The following is a 17,932-nucleotide window of genomic DNA, read 5'->3' as shown; positions in this document are numbered from 1 at the left end:
AACATCCATCCAAGCCAGGGAAACAAACAAGCAGTAGGACCCAAGCAAAGAGAAGAGCATGACTTAACTCATACTCCTTGATTAGTTATTGCTTATTCTATAATACATTCTTTGTGATCCTGATCAGACAACTTAGTTACATTTCTTTTTTTTTTTAATTTTTATTTATTTATGATAGTCACAGAGAGAGAGAGAGAGGCGGAGACACAGGCAGAGGGAGAAGCAGGCTCCATGCACCGAGAGCCCAACATGGGATTCCATCCTGGGTCTCCAGGATCGCGCCCTGGGCCAAAGGCAGGCGCCAAACTGCTGCGCCACCTAGGGATCCCACATGTCTTTAAATCATGCTCAATTTTATGTAAAATATGAAGGTAGAGTCTATGTGGCATGTAATTTAGTTTTTAATTTATTTAGTGTTTATTATGATCTCCTAACAATGTAAATCCTCAAATGGTGTTTTCTATCTTGGTAATTCCTTTTCAGGTCTACAGCAGGAGTCTAATAATTTGTTGAAATGCATATCATTTTCCTTAGTTTTCATGACTATCTTCAGAGCTGATAAAATTATTGATTATAATAAACCAAAACACCTATTTACAAATCACACATCCATTCGTCCTTAAAGATGCATATTGGCACTTGGTAAGACCTAATTCACTGTCAGTGTCTACAAGGTTAGGAAAATTGCAGGGTAAAAAATGTCTGTACACTCTGGTGAGGCTCACATAAAGTCACTTTTTTGTGCCTATCTCAAGATGTTTAAATGAAATGAAAGGTAGATTATCTGTTACTAAAAATCTAATAAATACATTTTGGGGCACCTGAGTGGCTGGTCAGTTAAGCATCCGACTCGATGTCAGCTCCAGTCATGATCTCAGGGTCACAGGATGGAGCCCTACATTGGGCTCTGTGCTCACCATTGAGTCTGCTTGTCCCTCTCCCTCTGCACCTCCAGGACTCACACACTCTCTCTCTGTGTAAATAAATAAACATAAGTAAACTAACAAATAAATAATTAAATATCTAATAAATATACTTGGAGCATAGAGGACACAATCATTTGTTTTGGAAGATGTGTTGTTTAGCTATTGTCTTCCTCAAATTACAGAACAGCAGTACTCAAAAATTGAACACTATAAAGAAAGCATATCAAATAAGGTACTTTTGCCTACCAGAACTATTTAAAGTTTTTGTTTCTTTTTCCATCAAAAGTGATTCTACTGATATTATTAAATTATGAAACTTTATTATTGCGTTTAGAGCCAAGGGAATAATACATTTCAAGGTTCTCCTATATTTCTCTAGTTTAATGTAGTACAAGCAGAAATTATATATACACTCTAATGGTTATATAAGTAATAAATGCTGCTGTATTTTTATTATATGATAATACAAAATTGAAAAATAACATACTTAGTAGAATTCTGATGAGTTAAGAGCAAACGTGAATTTATTCTCACACATTCAGTGAATGAAATTTTATGTTATTTTATTGTAGACTTTCTGTGAAATTTTTATTTTTGGCTTGTTGGGAAATTATTAAAGACTGATCTCATGTCTTATTATTCTGTTCTGAGGCTATTTCAACATCTTGATTATTTATTTGAACTTTCTTGAGAGTCTGAGAGATACAAATAATCACCGTCTTTAGAATGAATTTCAGCCTAGGGAATAGGAGACTGAATTTAATTTAAATCAGGAAGGGTGTGTGTGTGTGTGTAACAAAAGAGCCCCCGGGAAAGGGCCATTTAAGCTGAGACCTGAGTGATGACAGAGAGTAAGGCAGTTGAAAAGTGACAAAGAGACTAGCACATTGGAGTATGTGGTATCTCTGAAGTCAACAGGAATGCAGGTTGCACTTGCCATAGCTAAGACTGATAAGCAGTAAGACTTGCCTTGTAACAGAGATTATTGGCGGCCTCCCCACTGCCCACCTCCCCACACACCAACACCAGCTGTTCACCAGGTCTTCAGCCTTCTTCCGTCTTCCCACCCTGATATTTACTGAGAACCCCTAGAAGACATTGGCTTCCTCATATGCCCAGTTCTTCTTGTTTTGCATGACATGCAGGAGAGAGAGAAGTCTCCTGCCCTTGCTCATTGGAGTTACCTGCTCTAGAATTTCTTGTGTCTCCGAGTTGCCACGGCTGTCGGTAGTGGGGATATCTGCCTGTATCTGTTTGAGGCTTCCAGCACTGATGCTGGTGCCACCGATACCTACACTGAGGACACTGTTCCCTGACTGCTGCTGAGTCTCCTTATCGAGGACCCATGCACACTGATTAGCTGACTCAGCCGTCTGTGGGTGGAAGCTCTGCACATCACCAAAGAGAGGGAATTCCTCTCCTGCCCTCTTTCCATCATCATTGTGTTCCTTGGCTGTGCATGTGCCCAAAATGATGTTTTGTTTTGATTTGTTCTATCTTGGGGCTCAACTTTTCCAGAGTTCTGATGTGAGTCTAGACCTCTCCCCTTTCATTTCACTGAGCCCATTGTCCTTGTATCCCTCTTTTGAGACCTAATCTTCAATTCCCTTTACACAGTTTTCTTCCCAAGAAGTTCCTTAGTCTCTCATGTAAATAGACATATAATTATTTCTAGGTCATGGGTGTTCTATGCCAGATTTCCTGAATTTCCAGGTGGACACACCACTGTTTCAAGCCATGGTCATTCTCATGTTACTTCTGTATTTTTTGCAGCTTAAGTTCCTTGACAAACAATCTTTTACAAAAGGTTTTTCAATAATGTGATTACCTGTGAATTTTTAAAATTCCATGTTTGATTCCAAAATCTCCATCTGGTGCTTAGGAGGTAATCTAGAGACAATATATCTGGCTAAACTAACCATCCTCATCTTTCTCATCCCTTTAAACATTGACAAATGGTTCATTAGTAAAGAAATGTAATTATCTTGTGATATATTATAGGAGTTGCTTAGTGTATAAAATTCAGTATAGATTATTTTTAATTCAGTATAATTATAATTTAAATAAAATGGCAATAAAGTTCACCAACAGACAAAGCATCATTGTCCATATAAGCAGAGTGAGTGTGTAGCCTTTGCTTGCCTTCTGCAGCATGGCCACATGGCATAAAAGGATAACTGGATTTAGAATAAAAAGGCCTGGTTATGAGCCCTGATTTTGCCACTTAAGGTTTTAAATTTCAGTGTCCTTTTCTATGAAATAGGGCAAAACTATCTGGCCAGCTTAGTAATAAAAAAAGAATAATGAGTGGTAACAGTCTCTCTCTCCCTCTGCTCCTCTCCTGCTTACTCTCTCTCTGTCTCTCTCTCTCTCTCTCTGTGTGTCTCTCTCTCTCAAATAAACAAATAAATAAAAATCTATTAAAAAAATACTGACCTTGAGAGTGGTTAAACAACTAGCCCAAAGTCATCTAGCTATTAAGTGGAATAACGGGCTTCAGACCCAGACCATCTGACTCCAAATTGTTGCACTTAACTGGTGGGCTATACCGAGTGGGAGGTAATGTTCAAATGTATGTGAGTGGTATCAACTCTGAAATCACCGTGGTTACTTTCCTCTGAGATATGTGGTTGAAGCTAGTCATTTGTCGAAAAAAAAAAAAAAAAAGCACCTGCATTCTCTGTAACTGTTAACTAATATCATTTCCCAGATACACCTGGTGATTTTAAATTTTAAAAACCTTGGAAACAAGTCCCAACAATGTAACATTTTATTCAAAAACCATTACTCACGGTCTTTTATTTTACTGTCTTTATATCCTTTTACAGATTTTAACATATTTATAGTTATAAAGTATACAAACTTTGCATTATGTAAGTATACAACTTTGCATTATGCTTATTTCACTGAATATTATGCACTTGTTTTACTCATTTATTCATTCAAAACATATTATTGAGCTTTTAACATAAGCCAGACATTGTCTAGATTCTGTGAATCATCAGGAAACAAAATAGCCAATATCCCAGCTATCTTAAATAATACCTTCTAATAAGGAGAGAATTTTATATACCAATGATAGAAAGTGCTGAGGAAAAATAAATAAAGCAGGGTCAGGAGGCAGACAGTGACAGGCAAGGTGATATTTTAAAATAGTCTGATTAGGGAAGGCATCTCTGAAAAGGTAGTGTTTGAGTAGAGGCCTGAGTGAAAGGGTGTGAGCCCTGCACATATCTTGGAGAGACTGTTCCTAACGGTGAGACAGTACATACAAAGGTCCTGAGGTCAAAGGGAGCTTGCTGTTTGAAGAGCAGCAAGGAGACTAGAATGGAAGGAGTGAAATGAGGAGAAGAAAGGTAGAAGATGGAGACTTGAATGGGGGGAAGGGATGAAGAGGGGAAGAGAGGATGCTGCTAGGGAGATCAAGTAGGGCCTATGGAGGGTTTTCTAGGAAAGTACTGACATGATCTAATCTATGGCTTAAAAAATTAATCTGACTTTGTGCAGATGATAAATTACATAGGGTAGACTGGAAGCAAAGAGCACAGTTAGGAGGCTATTGTCGTAACCCAAGCAACAGATGATGGGAGTTAGGGTGGTAATGGTGGAGGTCATGAGAAGTGGTCTTCTGAATATTGTTCAAACATAGAGCTGATTGGATTTGCCAGCTGTTGTGGGTCATGGGAGAAAGAAAGGAGGCAAAATTGATGCCTGTTTTTTTAACCTAAGTGCACAGAAGGTTGAAATTGTCAGTTATGGAGAGGAAGAAAATTAAAGGAGGAACAGATTTGGGGTGGAGGTAGGTAGGGTAGGAATCATGAGTTCAGCGTAGACAAGATCAAGTTAATTATTGTGCTGGTCTTAGTCTGTCAATAACTGAGGTTATGGTTGAATGAGCCCTTGTGGTTCTTACTATGATTGCAAGATGCCCTTCAGTGAGAACCATCAGGAAACTTTGAAAAAATAAAGGTTTATTACTTATAGGACCTGAAAATTGCACAGCCCACCTGGGACCACACAGCAAGATCATGGAGAGAGAGAGAGAGAGGGAGAGAGAGAGAGAGAGAGAGAGAGAGCCTAGGGTTCTCCCTTTGTGGGTAGGGATAGGGTGGGGGCCTAGGGTTCATGACTTACTCTTTACTGATAAATTTAAAACATAGGAATGGGAAGAGAAAAAACAAGTGGGCCCAAATGGTCAGTTATTGAAATCAAGCAAGATCTCTAAGACAAAAGAGTCTCAGTAGGCGGAGGCAGCCTCACTCTTTTTCTAGTGGTGTGGCTGGCAATGTGTTTATTGGACTTTACCACCTTGGAGGTGGATACCTCTTTGAAGTCAATCAAAGCTCAAGTCAGGCACTCGCATTACAAAAAAGAAAAAAACAACCATTCGGGTTTATGCTACCATCATCCAAGGGGGCATGTCAAGTATGCAGCTGGGTATACAAGCCCACTGATGGTGAGGTCTTAGTTAATTTGAGACCGTCGTTTAGAAAAAAGGAAAGGATGAAGAATTGAACATGTGACCCTTCAACATAGAGAAGTCAGGAAGATTTGAAAAGGAGTGACTGGTGAATGAGACACAAAACCAAGAAGATGTGAGTGCCTGGTAAGGAAAGTATCAAAGGGAGGAAGAAGGAATCATCTATGGCAAAGGCTCCTGGTAGGTCATCAGGGAGACGAAGACTTTATCACAGGGCAAAGCAGTGATGGTTTAGTGGAACAGGAGCTGGTACAGGGAGAATGGCAGGTGGAACTGAGGAATTGGGAACCACGAATACAGACAACTCTTGAGACCTTTGTTTGAAAGGAGAGTAAGGAAAAGGGGCGATGACTAGACAAGATCTTTTTGGTTTGTTTGGGTTTTGTTTTGTTTATTTGTTTATTTTTAAAGATTTTATTTATTTATTTATTTGATAGGGAGACTGCAGAGAGGGGAGGGAGAAGCAGACTCCCCACTAAGCAGGGAGCCTGAGATGGGGCTCGATCCCAGGACTCTGAGACCATGACCTGAGCTGAAGGCAGACGCTTCACTGACTGAGCCACCCAAATGCCCCTGGCTTTTGTTTCAATGTGAGAAATATTACAGCACACTTGAAGGCAGATTAGAAAGACCCAGTAGAGAGGGTCAACTCATAATGATGCAGGAAAAGGGGAGAGAATTACACATTTAACCTCCCGTTGATGCACCGTAATGAACTTACCCACTTTGCACTGGTGTTCAGTTAAGTTGCTCCTGATTTTTTACTATAATGCTGCATAGAAAATCTTTGTGTCTATATATTTTTATTCATTGAAAACCACTTCCTTAAGATAAATATGCATGTGAGGGATTAGTAGATCAAAGCTCAGGAACATTTTTAAGACTCTTCACAGTGCACTATTCCTTTAAAAAATCGATTTACCATGCCACCAGTCATGTATAAATGATTAGGTTTTATTGCAGCCTTGCAAGCTACACCATATATCTTGAGGCCATACTTCATGAAATCTCTATAGTATTTCGACTACCCTTACTCTAACAGACTGATAGCTCCTTAAAGAGAGAGAGCGTCTTAAGTATCTTTGCTCCCTCCTATTTTTCAGACCAAATATTTCATTACTAATAATAATTACAGCAGTCATTTATCTGAAATCCCTCTGTGTGAAGTCATAATGGTGTGCATATGGTGAAGCAGAAAAAAAAATCATCAATTATGGAATCAAACCAACCTGTATTTGAATACCAGATTCATTGCTTGGGCTTTACTTACATCATTTTAAATTCCCCCTTGGTAAAAAGATTCATCATAATCCCAGCTTTCTTAGGCGACCATGAGGATTAAAGGAGATCTGTAAAGTCCCTCGCCCAGAGTAGGAAAATTTTGGAGGAAATAGTGAGACTTTTAGAGAAACTTTCTCATGGAAATACCTTGTAAACATAGCATCTTTAAAAGACAGAAAGAGGAGAGAATCCTTCACACAGCACACCTTGTCTATGGTCCACAAAGTTCTCATCTCACAGTTTTGTTAATCACCATTTAAAAAAAAAAAAAAAAAAAAACACCTCCCCATGAATTTCAATTCTAGCGAACTGTCAAAACAGCGAGCACCTAGGATATCTCTGGGGAGAGCACAGGCTGCTACGGTAGACCTGGGATCAGCAATGTCTCTAGAAATAGTACCAGGCAGCTACCTCCGGGTGGTTAAATGAGGCTTCCTCTCAACACACAAGCTTAGAAAGCTTCATGATTAGTTCGGCTTGCTCTGGTGAGGAAAGAACACAGTGAGCACAAATGGAAGTCGAAGTCATCACAACATCCAGTGAATCTCCAAACAGGTAAGTGAAGCTTCCTCAACATTAATAGTGAGGTTCGGAGGGTAAATCCTGAGATTTCTGTCTGCATCTGTGCATGTGGCTGTACTGGAGTGAGTCAGCAGAGAGTCTCTGTGATATCTAGGGAAATATCTTTAGCCTCAAGGTGGGGAATAAAAAGAAAATGCTGTGCAATTATTCAACATCTCTAGTGAAGACCCTACCACGATCCTAAGAAGTTCCTCTTAAAATTTGTTATCCGTCCTAAAGAGAATAGGATTAGAAATACATCCACTTGGACAGAACTGAAAAATATACAAAAGACACTGAGCGGATATTTTCTTGGTTGGATTTCATGTAGTTCTCACACTGACATTGGGGAAAATGTGAACTAGCTTGCATTTATGATCGCTAGAAAGGGACTAAGTCACTAAATCTAGACTTTTTTTTTTTTTATTATAACTGCATCTTGGGGTCCCTGCCTTTGCACGCAGACTTCGCTAAAAGGCTAGTCAGTATCTTTCATTGTAATTGGATGTGGGGACCAATGAATGAAAGTCACTGACATGAGACCTCTCAGGCCTTAATTCCCAACTGGGGACCTCAGGTTTGTTGTTTTCCACCAGTAAACCAAGAACCTTATTATTAAAGCTTGGCTGTCCTCGTAAGAATTGTGGCTCTCATTAAAAATTAGGTATGAATTTATTAGTCTATCTACACAGTGCTGTCTTCAGGTGAAAGACCTCACAAAATATTTAGTTCGTTTATGGTTGTTTGAAAAAATAAGCATTGCCTTTAGAATTTAGTTTGAGCGTTTAAAAATAAGATACTGGTTCTGGTGTTGGTACAAAGTCATGGATAATTCTGATTTTATCTGCAGTCTGTGATGATGAATAACAAATAGTGCATCTGGTGTTTCAATTCATCTTAATAATAAAATTGTTCTAACTTCCTGTCTGATTTAATATTGCAGAAAACAGTCATCAAGATGGCCCAAATATATCATTTGATTCAAGAAGTCAAACTCTATTTACCATGAAATACAGAGTTGTCAGATTTTTTTTTGTAGCATGTCTCCTATGTGAAATATGAGCAGATAATAATGCCAAATGATGACTTGACAATTTCAAAGCAGGGTTTAGGGTTTAGAAGCAAGATTTTAGACTAAAGAGAAACAAAAGTTGTTAGTGATTTTCTTTTAATGTTTAGTGCGTAGGTGCTTTTTAATGTGAGGAGGACTAATGTGTTTGAATCTGTCATTTAATAGAATTTAAAGCCTTAAAGAAGATGTGGCTTCTTAGTTTTATATACCAAAATATCTTCCTCAAAGCTTCCACAATCTTACATTTATTTTTTAAATTGCTAGTGCGAATTACTCTGCTGATAATTGATGCTGGGTTGTGTTGTATGAAATTAGCCATTCCTATATTTAGCTGTAACAGGAGAAATAAGTTATATATAGTCTCCTTTGTCTTTCTCATCAATCCATGCACTTCTACTTAACAATTTAATAATTAGACCAGATATAGCAATCCTAATAAATACCATGGCCCCAATCATGCCAAAAGAAAAAACAAAACAAAACAAAAAACCAGGAGTATTACAGGGAATATTGGGAGGAGGTGACAGATGAAATTGGCTGGGTCATGCTGTGCATCAGAGTTATGCTACAGACAAAATCACTCAGAGCCTCGCTTTTCTGGAAATGAGATGGTTCTTGGGGTGCTTAAAAATGAAAATAATACACTGTGGAAAATTATACGCTGATTATCATTTTGCCATCTCTTCCTGCAGATGAAAAAAAAAAAACCACACAAGAACATTGACTAAAATGTATCCCATGTTCTGTCTTTATTCGTTTTTAGTTATGCAGAAAATTGTTAATTCCCACTGTGACAGAAATATCAAGATTACTGAGAATAAAAGTTGAAAGGACACTAAATCAGAGAGTTCTTATTTGCATCTCAACAACACATGCCAAGAAACCATGTTTCTTGGAGAATTGTGTAGTTCACCGGAAGAACAGAATCCTAGTGTAGTCATTGCAGGGAAACATAAACTACTTCGTGGAGGGAATGGAAATAAAAGAACATTTACACCCCTTTTCATGGATGTTAGGGTGGCCTTCCTGCCCCCTCACAGCTCAAGGGCTGCATGGGAAAACCTCAGAGTCCTGGAAGAACACATTCCTGTGGATTGAATAGAAGCATCTATATATCAGAGGGAGCCCGCTCCCTATTTTACCCACCTTGGGAGGAGAGCACCCCAAGGCCCCTAAGGATGGCTCATTTCTTCCTTTTTTTAAAAGTAGCATTTACATATTTGGGGACAGTCATCAGTTTCTGACTAGCAAACACACAGCTTGGGGAGTTGAAGGATTGTTGTTTTGCTCGTGGACATCGATTTCCAAGCATCCTTAACTGCCACTTAGCAGTGAGCTTGGTCTTGGCTCTTCCTGGAGACAGTGGTCCCATGTCTTCTCTGTCCTTTCGAAAAAGCTGACAGCACTGTCCTCTTGGCAGAGCCAGATGTAGAAACCTGAATTTGGCTGACCTCGTTTTCCAGGCAACACTAGGGCTGGGGGTGTGGGCTTTTGTCCATACTGGGTTTCTGGCTGGCCCCAATTCCAGCCGTTTTCGACCCAAGCTTTTGGCTGCTGTGTTCTGCGTCCAGCGTGAGGATGGTGAAGGAAGGGAGGGGAGGTATTAGCCTTACGTGGAGGGGGGACTGAAAGGGAACACAGGAATAGGACGAAGGAAGAAGCACCACCCAGTGCCAGAGGGAAAACATAATCAGGGGAGAGGAAAGTAGAAATTTCTGTTGACTTGGACATATCATAATGACTTGAAGACTCCGTCAAAAACAAGTAACTGGCTATTATGTTTGTTTTACTGTTCTCAGGATAATATCTGTTTGTGGTTACATCGTGATTTTTCTCCTGTCTCTAAAGAACTTTGTATTAAACCTCAGTTTTTGTTTTTGTTTTTAAGCTCGGTTTTCTTCTATTTCTTCCATAGGTGTTTGTGGCTTTTATAAAAATATTTTTGTAAGTATCAATAGACACAATTTCACAAGGTTTAGGAATGATAATATCATAAAAGTAAAGCATTCCTGTATAATATATGGAAGCCTTAGCTCCTCCAGTGAATTTCTACGTGGAAAAGCTAAGACTTTCATCAGCTCATGATTTAAAAAAAAACAAAAAAACAAAAAAACAAAAAAACAAACTTATTATAAAGATGAGGGTTTACTCCAAATTAAAGAATTTAAAGTTTTGAGAACAGTTTATAAAAGTTCTCTACCTAATTGCTAAATTTTAGGAGTCTTCCAAAGCATCAGAGAGCTTTCTTTTTTTTTTTTTTTTAACAAGAATGTTATTAGGGTTATGAAAGGGAACACTAATTAAGAGGGAATATTAAAATAGAAGAGAGAGATTAATGAAATGAAGAAAAAACTAGGTTATAAAAAGCTTTTTAAATGAACAGGATAAAGGCTTCTAATCTAAATCACTTAATTTGACTGTTTCAATATTAGTATTTAATTTGTAGTAAAGAGAAAAAATAAAATGATGAATATAAATTCTGTATCTATAAAGATATAATTTAATCTAATTCAATTTCTATAAAGAGCCTTCTGTATGATTTGGGATTTGGGTTGACTGCTCATATAGCCACAGTTTGCAAGGGTGAGTGAGGCAGAGACTGGAAGCAGACATTCTGAAACCAAAGAATCCGTCCTAAAATGTGCCATTGTAACATTAAATCTCAAATACCTAGTCTCTCCAAAAACAACATGACTTTAGAAAAGCCAACTCTTTGACCATTGCTTTTTCCTCTGACCCAGATTTCCTGATTTACTTCGGCCAAAGCTCCATAATAGCTGAAACAATCAGTAAAGGTAAACGCTGGAAATCCAATCAGGCCACTTTTTACCGTGTTGACATTATTACTGTTCCAGGAAATAAATAAAGAACCTTCATTTAATCAACAAGGTTGCTACTCAATTTCCCCTTGTCCTGAATATCCAGAGAAGCAGTTCAATTAATGGGGCTTCACACTGATATACAGTAAATCCGTATCTTTAAACTAAATTTATGGAGGACCTTGTATCTGTCAGTCATAGCTGTTTGCTTGTTTGTTTGTCTAATAACTAATATGATCCTCAGAAGCCCCGTGAAGGGATGCAGTTATCACTCCCATTTGGCAGATGAAGAAACTGAGGCTCAGAGAGAAGTAATCATTTGGTCAAGGACCAGGATTAAATCTAAGTCTGTCTTATTCCCTAACCCATATTCTTAGCTATTATATTTTAATATGGCGGAGTTTTCTTATTTGGCGTTTACTCACCTACCTGCAATGTCCAAACACACAAACACAATTATTTTAAGTCGTGTTCAGTCTTCCTAATAATTCGAAACACAGTAGGCCAAAACTTTTCAATGTGGGAGCTCATAATTCAAGAGGCTCCTAAGTATTTCTCTTTCCCTTTTCTCACTCCTACCAATACTCACTTAGCTCCTTCATGAATCTTTACATTGATTAGCTCATCAATTGATGTGGCTGCCTGCAACTTCAGCAGAGCAAGGATGTGAGCAACTCACAAAGCTGCCATTGCAGTTGTTTGCAGAATGTCTCAAAATATTACTCTCACCGAAACTCTAGTATTGCCATTTCATGTGTAAAAGGGCTGGCTTATTACAGCGTAGGATCTCAGGAAGCAAGATTAAGTCACTATTGTAGTATAAAGGTCAAAGTTCTTACCATCTGGAGAAAAAAAAATATTCAATGTATATACCATTCCATCTTTCTCCTTTTGTTCTCAACAAAAAACGGTCCTGGTGTTCTTTTGCTTCATTATATAGTCACCCTTTAACCCTCTAAATTCTCAATATACACTAATAACATGCTGATTTTAGTTTATGAGCATCAACTTTTACTAACCCTTAAAAACTCGTTAAATGATCCTTTGGGATTCTGTGGAATCATACAGCATACCCCCGTATTTCTACACAGTGGCCCTGTACCTTTTTTTAAAAAAGATTTTACTTACTTATTTGAGAGAAAAAGAAAGAGAACACAAGTAGGAGGAGGGTCAGAGGGAGAAACAGACTCCCCCACCCCGCCGAGTGGGGAGCCCATTGTGGGGCTCAATCCTAGGATCCGGGATCGTGCCCTGAGCTGAAGGCAAATGCTTAACTGACTCAGCCACCCTGGCCCTGCATTTTTAAATGAGTTCCAACAAAGGCTCATTCGGCCTCCTAATGCACCATGAACCACATTTTGAGAACCACTGCTTGAAGCCCACCAGATATTCCTCATCAACAAATCCAACAGCCTTTCATTAGTCCACATTTTTCTTAATCTCCAGCAGTATATGGCAGTGTTGACAAAAACCACTTTTGGAAACTCTCCCCCTGACTTCCATAACACCATATTCCTGATTTTCCTCTGACCCTTCTCTCTCTGTAGCTATCCATGCTGAAATCAAGACCAACCAACAAGAAAAGTTTTAGACCCTTTTTGCCTTTTGCTGGGTATGCAGTAGGGTGGGGTATGTAATGTCTGACTTTGTAGTGTCATGTATTGGTGCTCGAGGATGCCAAGAAATAGCATCCTTTCCTTCCTGCCTGAGGAAGATAGAGGAAGCAGCCTGTGGAGATAAAAATGTAGCTTCATTGTTGATAGAGCTGCTGGAGATAAGACTTAGGAGCATGATAACAATATATTTCTATAACTGCCTCTGCCTCTTAGGCAAAGTTGCCCACTAGCCACAGGAATACCAGCCAAGTGTGGTGGCCTCCCCTAAAGGGACAGAGCCTTTACCACTTGCAGAGAGAAGACTAGATGATATGCTCTTTACAGACAAGCAGATCCCAAAAGGAAAGTGCAGAGCCCATGTGCCCCAGTATCTCATTCCAAATGCACCAATTACACAAGCCCCTTCCCCTTCCCTGGAAAGACTGTGGAGGGGAGGAATTCAGGGATATTACCATATTTGAGCTGCCACCACACAGAAGAAAACATCAGGGTTGGGAAATAAGTGTTTCCTCCTAACATCATGGAAAGAAGAAAGCCATAGAAATGTAATAGTGACAGCATCACATAAAATGGATAAAAATTTGTAGGATACATATGGGTATGTCTAATATATACATATGGATATTATATTACATTGCCTATGTGTCAGAAAAAAGCTAACACTAAAAACACCACAATTTTTAATTCAGGTAATGGGATAAACTGTTGTGAAGAATATTTACTTCTTTTTCTAAGTCTTTTTATTTTCTAAACCTTCTATCATGAGTATATTTGATTTTTGCCATTAGAAAGATAAACTTTAAAATCTCAAATTAGTCACGAGAAATAGTCACCAACACTGTTCTAGTTTGAATTCCATTGACAACCAACATAGCACACAACTCAGAAAAATTATATTGATTTTGCCTATTGGAAGCAAGCTTCAGAAAGTTGAGAATGAAAAAAAATTTTTTTTTAATTAAAAAGAAAAAGAAAAAGAAAGTTGAGAAGGTGAGGGGCACCTGTGTAGCTCAGTTGGTTAAGTATCTGACTTGGTTTTGGCTCAGGTCATGATCTCAGGGTCCTGAGATTAAGCCCCACGTTGGGCTCTGTACTCATCACAGAGTCTGCTTGTCCCTCTCCCTCTGCTATTCCTTCTCCTTCCATAAATTACTAAATGATCTTAAAAAAAAATAGATGAAATAAACTCGTTTTCTCCCTCCTGAGTGGTAGAGCTGTCAAGCTATCAGAGACAAATTAATTACAAATTAAATATAAATTCTGTTAAATAGATTTCTTTGTGTTTTTGAATGATTCATCATTTCTGCTTAACCAAATATTAAGTTTTCAAGAGTAATACCCTGGTTTTGTAACCCTTTCTATGCCTGCCATGGTACCCAGATTCTTCCAATTAGTAACTACACAATGTTGATTACGACAATTCACGTTCCTTCATTCGACAAGATTTTCTAAGTACCTGCTATGTGCCAGGCACTGTTCAGGTCCTGGGGATATAGCAGAGGACCGAACTGACAAGATCCCACACCAGAGGAGCTCACATATTAGCAAGGGAAGAAATAAAAGAAACAAGAAACTGTCCGATAGTGATAAGCAGGAAATAAACAGTGATGTCATAGGGAGTGCCCAGGCTGGGAAGGCCTCTGAGGAACCTGCAAAACCGGAAGGAGCCACCATACAGGTGTCAAATGACTCTCCCGGGGCAGGCAGGTGCCAATGCCATGAGGCAAAAAAAGAGTGCAGCTTGTTTGAGGAACTGGAGAAAGGGTGGAGTGGCATGAGGGAGGGATACAAGATGAGGCTCAGACGGAATGGGAGACAGATAAAGTAGGGCCTTGGAGGCCCTAATTGAATTTAACTCTAAATGTGTTAGAAAGTTGGGAGTATTTTAAGAGAGAAAGAGAAGCTGAACTCTTTGGAAAAAATAGATTTAAAATTGGATACAAAAGACTGAGAAAAGTTTTGTGTCACTTCTTGTCTGAAACAGTGACAAGAGAACCTGTCTTGTCTAGGGCATCACAATGAATGAGCTGGCAGGACTTAGAAGGTACAAGAAGACAACAATAAAACACACATTACGGAAATCAAAACCACATTACAAACAAAAGAAGTAGAACAGATTCTGCTGAAAACACGGTCTGGAGAAAGTTTCAATTGAATAAAGACATACAAGTGGTCAGAGAAAATCAGTACACAAAACAAAGTGGTTAGAGAGAAAGACAAAGACCATATAATTGGACAATTGTTGTCCTTAAAGATGAACCAAAAAATCAGGTAGAAGAAAAATCATTCAAATATACAACAGGAGAGAGTATTTCTAAAATAGGGAATTTGGAAACTGTAGACTTCAAGGGCATAGCTTGCTGAAGGAACTATGAACCCAAGAAAATGTCCTGATGAAGTTTCTTAACTTTAAAGATAAAGACTCCTGTGAAATTTGAGGCATAAACAGCAAGTTCTTTACAACAGGCTAGTCTCAAGCCAGGGTATTTTTCATAACAGCTTCCAATGACTGAAGGCATTGGAATAATAGCAGCAGAGTTCAAAGGCAAAAAATAAAAATAAAGACTGAATCAAGAATATAACATCCAACCAAGTTGTCATTTATTGTTACAAGCACCATATATATTCTCAAACATACAAGTAAGGCCTCAGGAAATATAGCACTCATGATCTCTGCTTGAAAGAAGCTATTTTAGTGGGATGATGAAATCCCACTAAATAAAGTATCCATCAAACTAAAGAACTCAGGAAGAGGCTGATCCTAAGCATTGAATCCATTTGAATATTTAACACTACAGAACTTTAAAAATTGTAATTACAGAGTATTTTCATCAGTGCAAGTACTGCTAACACAAGCCAATATCTGAGGGACTTAATACAAGAAAATTAATGTTTAACTCAGGTCACCGTTTAATGTTAGGTGTTAGGCAGGGCCTCTGCATCATGCAGTGTTTTGGGGTTCCAAGTATCTCCTTTTGTGTGGTTCCATCATTTTCAGAAGCTCAGGGTCATCCTGGAACCAGCTTGTAGACAAGCGAAAAGAAAGAGAAGACACCCCTCATTCTCAACTGCCTCAGTCTGAAAATGTCATTTTACTTTCATTTATATTAATTGGTGAAAACTGTCACATGGTTTGACCTTGATATAAATGGGCTGAGTTTCCAAGAGGAGGCAATAGGCTGGTTGAGTAGTCTCTATTACACAGAACTTAATGTAAATACATAAAACCTAACAATAAAAAAAATAATAATAGAATTATTGAGGTGCCTGGGTGGCTCCATCTCTTAAGCATCTGACTCTCTATCTTAGCTCAGGTCTTGAGTTCAGGCCCCGTGTTGGCTCTAGGCTGGGCGTGAAGCCTACTTTAGATTTTTAAAAAATAAGCACTAATGTAATTATAAACACTGGGAGGTGATCATGAGAATTGGTGGGAAGAGATGTACATTTTATTTTTCATAGCAGGGAGTTAATAAATGCTTTCTAAAGTTTATAAATCAAGAAACAGGAATTTAAATATATTATCACATAATATTTAATACTACAAATATAGGCACTAGAAGAAAAAGATGTAGAACAACAACAACAACAACAAAACCCAGATCATTCTGCAAAAAATAGAAAATTAAGAAAGAATAAAAACAAACTTTAAAAAGATAACACAAAATAAAATAATAAGACACATCTAGGTCTGTTAAAATAAAGCAAATGGGATAAACTAACCTATTAAAATAAGAAGTTAGTAGATAAGAATCTATACATGATATTTGATGTCGAGATGTATTATAAATACAAAAACATATCCCTGATAGTTTAATAAGTGAAAAAAAGCAAATTGTGGAATGCTATATGTTGCTTAATCCTATTTATACTTAATAGTAACATACCTGTTATATAATATATACATGTTATTTTTGTATAGAATATGTACAGAAAATATTTGAAGGATACACAAGAAATAGTGTTATTTCTGGAGATTGAAATGAAATGACAAGTATATTATCACTTTTTACTATATATCTTTCTGTACCTTGTTTTTTTGTAGTAAATATGAAGTTTTTATTATAATAATTTAAACAAACTATAACTAAAGTCCAACATAGAATACTATTAGAGAACTGAACGATGCAGGCAAAGAAAGGGACAAGGAGAGGTTACGGAAGGCTGACAGAGTGGTCTTTGAGCTGAAGCTCCAAGCAGAAGGAGGAAAGCCTAACCAGGGGTTCAGATATACACAGACACAATGCAAAAATGGTATGGCATGTTTAATACAGCTGAAGTATAATGTGCATGATGGGAAGGCCTGGGGGGAAAGACTGGGAGGATGGGGAAATTACAGTGAACCAATGAGTAGGACTTCTCATTAGACAATGAGATTTTCTCAAAAATTTTTAAGGTAAATAATGACTAGATTAGGCTAGCATTTGGCACAGATCACTATGATGCCCATCTAGGGAATGAATTAGAAACCATGGAAGATTGGCAGCCCATGAAGATTCTATTCAAACAGTCTGGATGGCCATGATGGTGCTCTGAACCAAGATGGGAGAAATATAGACGAAGATGGACTCATCATTCAAGAGATATTTAGAAGTAGAATATACGGAACTTGAGAATTAATTGGATGTCATGATGGTGGGGTGAAGGATGAGGAAAAAGAGCCAAGCCAAAATGACTTTCTATATGGAATATAGAAATAGAAGTAAATGTGGTCACAGCTGGGGAGAGGGAAAACGGCAAGTTTGGTTTGGGTGATATTGAGTGTGAAGTGGAAGTGGAACATTCGGGTAGAGGGAAGCAGGTGTAAAATTCTGAGAAGGGCGGAAACGTGAAATATGGAAATAAAAATAAGATACCATCTAAGTAATAGCAGAGGACAACAAGAGTTGTCAGAAGGGACTGGGTAATTGCATAAAATGCGCCTGATAGGTCAGGGTTTTCCACTTAGTTCAAAGACATAAACAGATATTTTTGCTTTTATTCCTGGAATTCACTTGACAGTCTAACTTCTAGCCAAAATGGGGAGGCTCCTTGCCAATAATGTGGAGTTGGAAATCCCAGGTAGCAATGAGCACACAAAGTTAGAGATGAGGCGAATTCCTCCTGAGGCGTGGTCCTGAGGAAGCTGTATTCCTTTGTGGCTGTTGGGAACTGACACTGGACATCTTTGAGGGGCTTCG

General features: G+C 38.2%; 1 protein-coding gene across 3 annotated transcripts in view; it reads left to right on the top strand.

Moving 5' to 3' along the window:
- The window catches only part of PTPRR (protein tyrosine phosphatase receptor type R), a 234,030-nt gene that overhangs the window by 105,209 nt on the left and 110,889 nt on the right, over positions 1-17,932 (top strand). Inside the window, exon 1 of one of the 3 annotated variants that reach the window (XM_025476595.3) lies at positions 7,089-7,242. The exons of the other annotated variants lie outside the window; for them this stretch is intronic. The gene's annotated coding sequence lies outside the window, so the exon portion shown is untranslated. Of the gene's footprint in view, positions 1-7,088; positions 7,243-17,932 lie in introns of those variants that run through there. 3 annotated transcript variants of the gene reach the window in all.

This window comes from Canis lupus, chromosome 10 (assembly GCF_003254725.2).
Source record: "Canis lupus dingo isolate Sandy chromosome 10, ASM325472v2, whole genome shotgun sequence".
NCBI classification, from domain to species: domain Eukaryota; kingdom Metazoa; phylum Chordata; class Mammalia; order Carnivora; family Canidae; genus Canis; species Canis lupus.
This window is presented reverse-complemented; position numbering and strand designations above follow the sequence as displayed.